The 9,963-nt window shown below is 47.0% G+C and overlaps 1 long non-coding RNA gene across 1 annotated transcript; it reads left to right on the top strand.

Annotated features, from left to right (window-relative positions):
• The first annotated feature begins 8,294 nt into the window (after positions 1-8,294).
• Positions 8,295-9,711, top strand: LOC109409904 (uncharacterized). The gene is made up of 6 exons (XR_003896332.2): positions 8,295-8,441; positions 8,504-8,601; positions 8,663-8,838; positions 8,904-8,974; positions 9,031-9,172; positions 9,230-9,711. It is a non-coding gene; the product is annotated as an uncharacterized LOC109409904 (long non-coding RNA).
• The last annotated feature ends 252 nt before the right edge of the window (positions 9,712-9,963 follow it).

The following is a 9,963-nucleotide window of genomic DNA, read 5'->3' as shown; positions in this document are numbered from 1 at the left end:
GAGCCCAACGATTGTACTAAATCTAGCTTGAAAATAAACTAGAAGAGCTAATTACGCTGCAAAGTGTCTGTCATTCTCATTCGCTGTTCATCACATTCGCACACACCCCGAATTGCTATTTCCGCCGATCAGAACGTTCGAGCCAATGTTCTAAATTTCACCAGGTTAGGCCCATCGGGCAAAGTGGTGTTTGTGATATGATAATTTTGAAGTAGTAGTCGTGTCATGTCAACTTCGGCAAGCCGAAATCGCACGAAGTTGCCGAAGGTGACGTCACGTTCCAGAAGCTGCGAACAAATTTTCTGGCGAACGTGACGTCGCGATCAGCTGATCGGTTTGTTTACATATTTTTGTCGACAAATACAGGCAAACATATACGTTCACCCGGACCTGTGAATAATTGACATCGCGTTCGAGCCTTCGTTGCAGCTGGTTGTAAGAAGCTGATCGTCGACCACCTTATCGTGCAAGAAAGGCACTGATGTTCCCACCATAAGGAACGAGCACGCTACAATAAGATCGTAAGTTGGCCATTCATTGCGAAAGAATTACGCAGTTCACGGACCCCGTAACTACCCAACAGATTTTATTCCACGATAACCGGCGAGAAGATCAGCGGTACCTGTGAGAGCAACGTGTGGCTGGGATGAGCAAGCCTGCTCCGTATCTGCAAAAAGCATCGTAAGTGGACATAATCTCTATGACAACCGTCAGACCCCAATTGCACAATATCGGTTCACAGATCTCCACCGGCTCGGTCGATCTGCCATCTCCGGTGCAGCAGCACGCGGTAGAGAATTATCAATACACGGGGCTGGATAGTCTTGAGCAAACGCAATCAACGCACGAGGTTGGATCCGAGGGGACGCCGGACAATTCACGGCAAATATCCTGAAAACCGGGAAGCAGTAGTGACCGGTGAGCAACGTGGTCATTCGTGCAGTACAGAGGATAACGAACCTTTTCATATCTCCCACAATTAGGAAGACGATTTTCCGGATAAATCCACAAGAGGCCAGTGTTGTCCGACGGGAGACAGTTCGGAACATTCGAGGTAACTCTGTCAACCTGCATCATCTCCCAGGAAACTTAAATTTAATTCCTCGACAGGTCCACTATACGATAGTTACCCCACGGGGGCACTCAGGAGCTCACGAGCCAACTCCTCTGTCGACGCCACCGCAGTGTAGAGCGGGCCATCACACTAACACCCGTACGCAAGCGAACGAACGAAGCCTTTCCACAACAGGAGGTATATAACCGTAGACAATATAGTGTGCAGGTCCAAAAATAACGTGCTTCGCCTCAGGGCTTCGTTTGCAGGGGTCGAGTTGCACGTCGCATCGAGTAAGATCTGGTGTAAGCAGGAGAGCCAACGAGAGACGCTCGCCACTCGGAGCGACGTAGGAAGCCGTCGGGGAAAACATCACCGCAAATCGTTGGTTCAGTGACGACAGTGATCAAGCGAGGTTTAAGCTACGCGAGTGTGCATCGGTGCATCGGACAATGCTGTTCCCGTAGCGGTGTGTGTGCGCTTGTGAGTAATTGCGAACCGTGACGTCGTGTGGTGGACGGCAGCCGCGACGGTGAGCGCCAACGACGTCGCCGGCAACGAGAGATGTGAGCAGCACACTAGGGTAGCATGTTACAGAACGGGCCCGTGAGTAAACAACGATTTTGTATTTATGATAAGAAAACGAAACTGAGTCAGGAGGCACGTTAGGGAAGCAGTTTAGGCCAGACGATGCTGGAACGTATGTTGGGAAAAATAAATGTAGCATAAGCATGAAATTTGTGGCATGTGTTTTGGGATTGCATCGCTTGTAAGCTGAGCTAATCGGCGATCGATTGGTCCTTGATCCAACGATCGGAAAACCCTTACATTGGCGCCCAACACAAATTACCCACACACGCTTTTGCTTAACCATAACTACGGTTAATAACTTTGGATAAGTTTGGGGATTTGAGCTTTAGATTCTGTTTTTAGCAATCATAACCATGGATTTTTCGCACTTGACAAGCGAAGAAATTGCTTACGAGCTAGCACTACGATATGTAGTAAACTTAAGCAGTATGACTCATCGTAACAAGGTTATGCGTCTTAATGCACTTGTAGATGAAGAAAATTCTAAAAAAAACAGTTTACATCAATTCAGAGCATGTCATGGACCCATCAGTTAACATCGATGTCTGTGTTGAAGGCATCAAACAGTTACAAACAATGATTGAGCTAGCTAACAAGTCTGCCAATTTGCATGATTTGTCGGTAGCGTATTCAAGGCTGGTGCATTACAAAAACCGGTTGGCAATCGTCAAACCACCGGAAAGTTCAATCGAAACATTGAATTCACTCCGTCAAATTGTCAATACATTGCTCGCGAGTGTCAGTAGTGTCGTCGTTAGTCCAGTGAACCAGTTAGTGACCAGTGACAAAGGAGCAATCAGGAAAATCCCACAACAAGGAACGCCAGTACCTATGCGAACGAAAGAGAAGACACAGGAGCTTACAACATTCCATGGCGGTGCCAGCAATTACCAGGACGACAACGCAGAACAACAAACTCATTCTACTCCAACAGCGACGCTGGCAACACCAGAAAGCATAGGACGAGGGCGAGGTAGAGGCACTCCTGCGCCAGCAAGGCTTCCATTGAATTATCGCCTCAACAGCAGTACGGAAGAGCTTCGGACTGTAAGAGATAACCAGAGAAACGACAACAACGGGGATATGTACAATCAACTCCGCAATGACTTAATCAACGACTTATTACGACTACACGTGCAGAGGGGTGAACGCACAGGACCAGCAGAAGACAGACGAATATTAAAGGCAATTCATAATTGGCCTTTTAAATTCAGAGGGGAAAAGGATATCAAAACTCTGAATACATTTCTTGATCGAGTGGAATCTTTTGCGCTATCGGAAGGAGTGAATGAAGAAGTTTTGTTGGCGTCAGTAAAGCATCTCCTTCAAGAGGACGCGCTGGATTGGTATGCAAGGGCTATTTCACAGGGCGTTCTAACTTCTTGGAATGCGTTCAAAGAAGAAATTAGGAAAGAATATCTACCAGCAGAGTACGGACAGTTCATCCGAGCTGAAGCATTCTTCCGTTACCAAGGGCAAACAGAACCATTTCTGAAATACTACAGAGAAATCGTTTCCCTCTTCCGGTTTGCACAGCCAAAGATGTCAGAGACGGAAAAATTTTTCATTGTAAGGAAAAACATGAATGCGGAATATGCGTCAACGGTTGCGGCAGCCAGGCCAAGAACTTTGGACGAGTTAGTGGAGGTTTGTGCAAGTTATGATGATACAAAATTACTATTGAGCAGACAACAACGGCGGGTCACAATCCCACATGAGTCACTGATGGAACCAAACCGCGCTACGCCTACACCGAGCACTTCGCAGAGACAAACAGGCGCCGCATCAGCTCAACGGTTTGGACGAATACATGCAGTCGAGTTGGATCAATTGAGCGAATCTTCGTCATATCATGCGTACGCTCAGGGGAATCAGGAAGGAGAGAAAGAAGAAGAATACTGGCAGTTCAAGATCGATCAGCTAACAGAACAAGTCAACGCGATCAAAACATACGTAGACCGAAGATTCACCAAAGGAACTCCAGCTTCAGCGTACACTTCGACGCCAAACGGGAGATCAAATGCAGAGACACATCATAAGCCCTGGATGAATGCGCAATCGCCCACTCAACAGCAGTACACACAGCGACAACCAGGCCTGCAATCGGGATCAGCGGCGTCACAAGCACCACAGCAAACATGGCAGCAAGAGGCACAGATTCATCAGCAGATGACAATACCAGCAACAAGGACCTGTACGGCAAGGAATTCAGCAGACACAGGGAAACAGCCGAATGGCTGTCGTATGTTGGAATTGCGAGGAAGAAGGTCATCGCCATGCCGATTGTAGGAAACCGCAAGCATATTTGTTCTGTCATGGTTGTGGGAAGAGAGGTTACACGTTGCGCAACTGCTACGTATGCCAGGAGGAAGCGGAAAACATGAATGCGGGGAATCTTCAGTAGAGGGAAGAGAATCTTCGCAATCATCAAATTCCCTCATGGAAACGATCAATCTCTCAAACATCAACACTGTAATCATAAATCCAGGAAACGATAACAGACCTCATGCAAAAATAGGAGTGCTCGGAACGGAGTTGACAGCATTACTCGACAGTGGTGCTAATTGCTCTTTATTGGGCGGCAAGAATGTGGACATTGTGGAGATGCTGGGGCTGAGGAAAGGTGTGGTTGTAGGAGGAATCAAAACAGCAGATGGCACGAGACACGCAATCTCAAGCTTCGTTCGTCTTCCGATTGCGTATAACCATCGCAATGAGACTCTTCCGATGTTGCTTGCACCGTCCATACCAGACTGTGTCATTTTAGGCATGGATTTCTTGGAGAAGTTCGGCATTAAACCGGTCTGCTGCATGCTACAAACAACGGATGACGAAGAGACGCAGGAAGAAGAACCAATGAAACCCCTAACACCGGAGCAAAGACGGCAATTGAAGGAAGTAATTGAACTATTTCCAAAAGCAGAAAACGGCAAACTCGGACGAACGGATCTCTACACACATAAAATCGACGTGGGAACTGCTGAACCCAAGAAGCAGCGCTACTATACAATGTCCAAATACGTGCTAGACGAGGTGAACCGAGAAGTGGATAGGATGATGACGTTGGATGTGATAGAAGAAGCCAGGTTCTCGCCATGGAACAACCCGCTGGTGGCAGTAAAGAAAAAAACGGGTAAATACCGGGTATGTCTCGACGCCCGATATTTGAATTCCATCAGCGTTAACGAAGGATACCCGATACCGCAGATTGCAGCTATTCTCAACAATCTTGGAGGATGTTCGTACATCTCTTCAATTGATTTGAAGGACGCATTTTGGCAGTTACCTCTTGACGAATCTTCACGCCCATTAACAGCCTTCACAGTACCGCAACGTGGCCACTTTCAGTTTAAAGTGGTTCCATTCGGACTTTGCACGGCAAGTCAAGCCTTAGCACGCCTAATGAATCACTTGTTCGTGGATCTGGAGCCGCAAGTGTTTTGCTACCTTGATGACATCATCATTTGTACACGAACCTTCGAGGAGCATGTCACCCTGCTAAAAGAGGTGGCACGGCGCTTAAGACACGCCAATCTGACAATCTCATCAGAAAAGTCTAAATTTTGCAGAGGAGAGTTGAAATATTTGGGTTACGTACTGAACGAGCAAGGATGGAACGTGGATCCAGAGAAAATTGAATGTATCGTCAAGTTTCCGGCCCCCACAAGCAGGAAAGAGGTGCAAAGATTCTTAGGTTTGTGCAATTGGTATAGGCGCTTCATCGCGGATTTTTCCAAGTTAGCCGCACCATTAACGGAACTGACGAAAACTAACGAAATATTCCGGTGGTCCACTAAGGCAGAAGAGGCATTTTTGAAACTAAAATCCGCTCTGGTATCAGCCCCAGTTCTCGCTATGCCAGATTATTCGAAACCGTTTAGTGTAGCGTGTGATGCAAGTGATGTAGCTGTCGGCGGAGTACTCACACAGGAAATCGATGGCGAGGAGCATCCAATTAGTTATTTCTCCCAAAAGCTTTCGCCTTCCGAGCGGAAATACTCGGTTACAGAGAGAGAATGCTTAGCGGTGATCCGCGCCATAGAGAAATTCAGGGGGTACATCGAAGGAACAAAGTTTACAGTCTTCTGTGACCATGCAGCGCTCAGTTACCTTAAAACCATGAAAAACCCCACAGCCCTCATGAGCAGATGGCTTCTACGGCTGAATTCGTTTGACTTCACGATAAAGTACAGGAAAGGTTCCTTCAACACGGTTCCAGATGCTCTATCCCGCATCATAGCGTCTACAGTGTTTTCTTCGGGCGGTTCGAAGGACGCGTGGTATCAGAAAATAGTAGACAAAGTCAAGGAGGATGGAGATACCTACCCGGATTTTCGTATCATCAACGATGAACTGTACAAAAACTGCAGCTGCAGGGAAGAAACTGGAAATAGGATACACAAATGGAAGAAAGTCGTCCCAGAGGAAGATAGACTGGAATGCATTAGAAGGTTTCATGATGCTGAGTCGGCGGCTCACCTAGGCTTTCACAAAACATGGCAGAAAATTCAAAACCACTTCTACTGGCCAAACATAATACAAGACGTGACCCGTTATGTGAGAAATTGTAGAACATGCAAAGCTAGCAAGGCACCGAATTCAACCATGATGCCCAACATGGGAGGACCAAAACCAGCGCGTATCCCATGGGAACTAATATCCGTCGACTTCGTTGGTCCATTCACTCGTTCTCGGAAAGGAAATACGGTTCTGCTAGTCGTTGTTGATTGGGTGACTAAGTATGTGGTGGCCCATCCGATGAAATCTGCCAATGCGGTTGAAATGGTGCGATTTTTGGAGGAAGAGGTGTTTTTGAAATTCTCTCGCCCTCGCATCGTCCTCTCCGATAACGGAAAACAGTTCCTGTCGGTCGCATTCAAGTCACTGTTGGTGAAACACAAAATCGAACATATGAGGACAGCATATTACTGTCCCATGGTTAACAACGCCGAAAGAGTCAACAGGGTGTTGATCACTTGTATAAGAGCGCTGCTGAACGAAGATCATCGGGCTTGGGATGAACAACTTCCAGCGATAGCAGCAGCAATCAACAGCGCGAAACACGAGACAACAGGAGTCAGCCCTCATGTTGCCAACTTCGGACGTGAGCTAATCCTCCATACAGACTTGTATACCCAACAAATTCTAAATACTCCCGAGGATCCTAACGTAGCACAGGACGTACGTTTGGCAGCAATCCGTCGAATCCACGAATTCGTGTTGCAGCAGATTCGCTCCAATCATGAGAAATCAAAGAAGCGATACAATTTACGAACGAGGACGGTTTCGTTCCAAGTAGGGGATGTAGTTTGGCGCAGGAGTTTTACGCTGTCATCGAAAGTGGATCATGTGAACCGGAAATTGGATCCAAAATTCATCCCAGCCATTGTTCGCGAGAGACGTGGAATCAACTTATACACCCTGGAAGATGTCGTCACTGGAAAGCGTGGCCAATACCATGCAAAAGACATAAAGGCATAACGAGTCAGGCCATGGCAAATCTACTAATTTGCTCTATCTGGCTGCGCAGAAGGGATGTCGGAAGCTAAGTGGTTCTACAGCTATGTCCATGGGTTATACCTGTCAACAAAGAGCTCAAGGCCTTAAAAACACCAGAAATGGGACACCGAGTAGTCAGACGTGATGAGCAACAACAGTTAGAAACCTACCTCTCCGTCTTGATGAAGTAAAACGCCGAAACCAAAGAGATGCTACAACAACTCGATACAGTTATCATTAGCATCTAATAACAACTACCACGAATTCCCAAGAGTTGCACAGGAATCCTCCAAATCATTTGCCTCGCAACGCACAGAACAATCGATGGGTCCCCAGATCATGCCAAATCCCCAAACTCATACCAGTGATTGATATATAGGGGGGCGGCAAGAAATTCACCCCGGGTACAACCCTGAAGCAACGCGACCCAAGGCGCGGTAAAACCTTTAGACATGGGCTCTTGCCGTACCTGGAAATTAAATCGTCCTTTCCCTTGATCAATCACATTCATATCCAAAGTTTTAAGTGTATATGTGTACAGTTAGTAGTAGAGAACAGAGCATCGTTATATACACTCATCTTAACCCTTTTGATCTTAAGGGATTAAGAAGAAAATGAATGTTAGTCGCAACGAAGTATTGGTTTAGAGCAGCAGGATTCAAGAACTCCGTCGGAGGCTTCTGGCCATGGAAATGGCGTTAGGTCAAGAAACATTTACCAGGACTCGCTGGTGCTACTTTTGTGAGCTAGTTATAAGTACGATAGTATTAAGTCATTTGGCAAACAAGTGGTTTGCAGTATTTTTGCGCTTAGGTTGAATACTACTTGGGATCTGCCCAAACCTCAAAACTACTTGACATTAGCGTCTCCGACCGACTTCTTAAAGAGTGTAGATAAAATTTTTCATGACGCAACTGGCGTTGTCTCATGAAAAATTTTTTTTTCGTTGCGGCAGTGTGTGTTACGTGTAAATAGTTAGCGTTAAGAATAAACTATATGTACGACAAAAAATCCCCAAAACTACGTTTATAATGCAACGATCATTTGAAATGAGCCCAACGATTGTGCTAAATCTAGCTTGAAAATAAACTAGAAGAGCTAATTACGCTGCAAAGTGTCTGTCATTCTCATTCGCTGTTCATCACATTCGCACACACCCCGAATTGCTATTTCCGCCGATCAGAACGTTCGAGCCTTCGTTGCAGTTGGTTGTAAGAAGCTGATCGTCGACCACCTTATCGTGCAAGAAAGGCACTGATGTTCCCACCATAAGGAACGAGCACGCTACAATAAGATCGTAAGTTGGCCATTCATTGCGAAAGAATTACGCAGTTCACGGACCCCGTAACTACCCAACAGATTTTATTCCACGATAACCGGCGAGAAGATCAGCGGTACCTGTGAGAGCAACGTGTGGCTGGGATGAGCAAGCCTGCTCCGTATCTGCAAAAAGCATCGTAAGTGGACATAATCTCTATGACAACCGTCAGACCCCAATTGCACAATATCGGTTCACAGATCTCCACCGGCTCGGTCGATCTGCCATCTCCGGTGCAGCAGCACGCGGTAGAGAATTATCAATACACGGGGCTGGATAGTCTTGAGCAAACGCAATCAACGCACGAGGTTGGATCCGAGGGGACGCCGGACAATTCACGGCAAATATCCTGAAAACCGGGAAGCAGTAGTGACCGGTGAGCAACGTGGTCATTCGTGCAGTACAGAGGATAACGAACCTTTTCATATCTCCCACAATTAGGAAGACGATTTTCCGGATAAATCCACAAGAGGCCAGTGTTGTCCGACGGGAGACAGTTCGGAACATTCGAGGTAACTCTGTCAACCTGCATCATCTCCCAGGAAACTTAAATTTAATTCCTCGACAGGTCCACTATACGATAGTTACCCCACGGGGGCACTCAGGAGCTCACGAGCCAACTCCTCTGTCGACGCCACCGCAGTGTAGAGCGGGCCATCACACTAACACCCGTACGCAAGCGAACGAACGAAGCCTTTCCACAACAGGAGGTATATAACCGTAGACAATATAGTGTGCAGGTCCAAAAATAACGTGCTTCGCCTCAGGGCTTCGTTTGCAGGGGTCGAGTTGCACGTCGCATCGAGTAAGATCTGGTGTAAGCAGGAGAGCCAACGAGAGACGCTCGCCACTCGGAGCGACGTAGGAAGCCGTCGGGGAAAACATCACCGCAAATCGTTGGTTCAGTGACGACAGTGATCAAGCGAGGTTTAAGCTACGCGAGTGTGCATCGGTGCATCGGACAATGCTGTTCCCGTAGCGGTGTGTGTGCGCTTGTGAGTAATTGCGAACCGTGACGTCGTGTTGTGGACGGCAGCCGCGACGGTGAGCGCCAATGACGTCGCCGGCAACGAGAGATGTGAGCAGCACACTAGGGTAGCATGTTACAGAACGGGCCCGTGAGTAAACAACGATTTTGTATTTATGATAAGAAAACGAAACTGAGTCAGGAGGCACGTTAGGGAAGCAGTTTAGGCCAGACGATGCTGGAACGTATGTTGGGAAAAATAAATGTAGCATAAGCATGAAATTTGTGGCATGTGTTTTGGGATTGCATCGCTTGTAAGCTGAGCTAATCGGCGATCGATTGGTCCTTGATCCAACGATCGGAAAACCCTTACAAGAAGAAGAAGGGTGGCGCAACTTGCCCTCTATGGGCGTTATGGCCGCAGTTCCCTACTATTAATGCTATAATAGGCCGAATTACACCCCATTAGGTTGGAACATTTACCAAAATAAATCATCTAAATTGTAGATCCGATAATCAATATGCCTGAAGGAC

This window comes from Aedes albopictus, chromosome 2 (assembly GCF_035046485.1).
Source record: "Aedes albopictus strain Foshan chromosome 2, AalbF5, whole genome shotgun sequence".
Classification (NCBI taxonomy): Eukaryota; Metazoa; Arthropoda; class Insecta; order Diptera; family Culicidae; genus Aedes; species Aedes albopictus.
The sequence above is the reverse complement of the archived record's forward strand: the minus strand, read 5'-3'. Positions and strand labels throughout refer to the sequence as shown.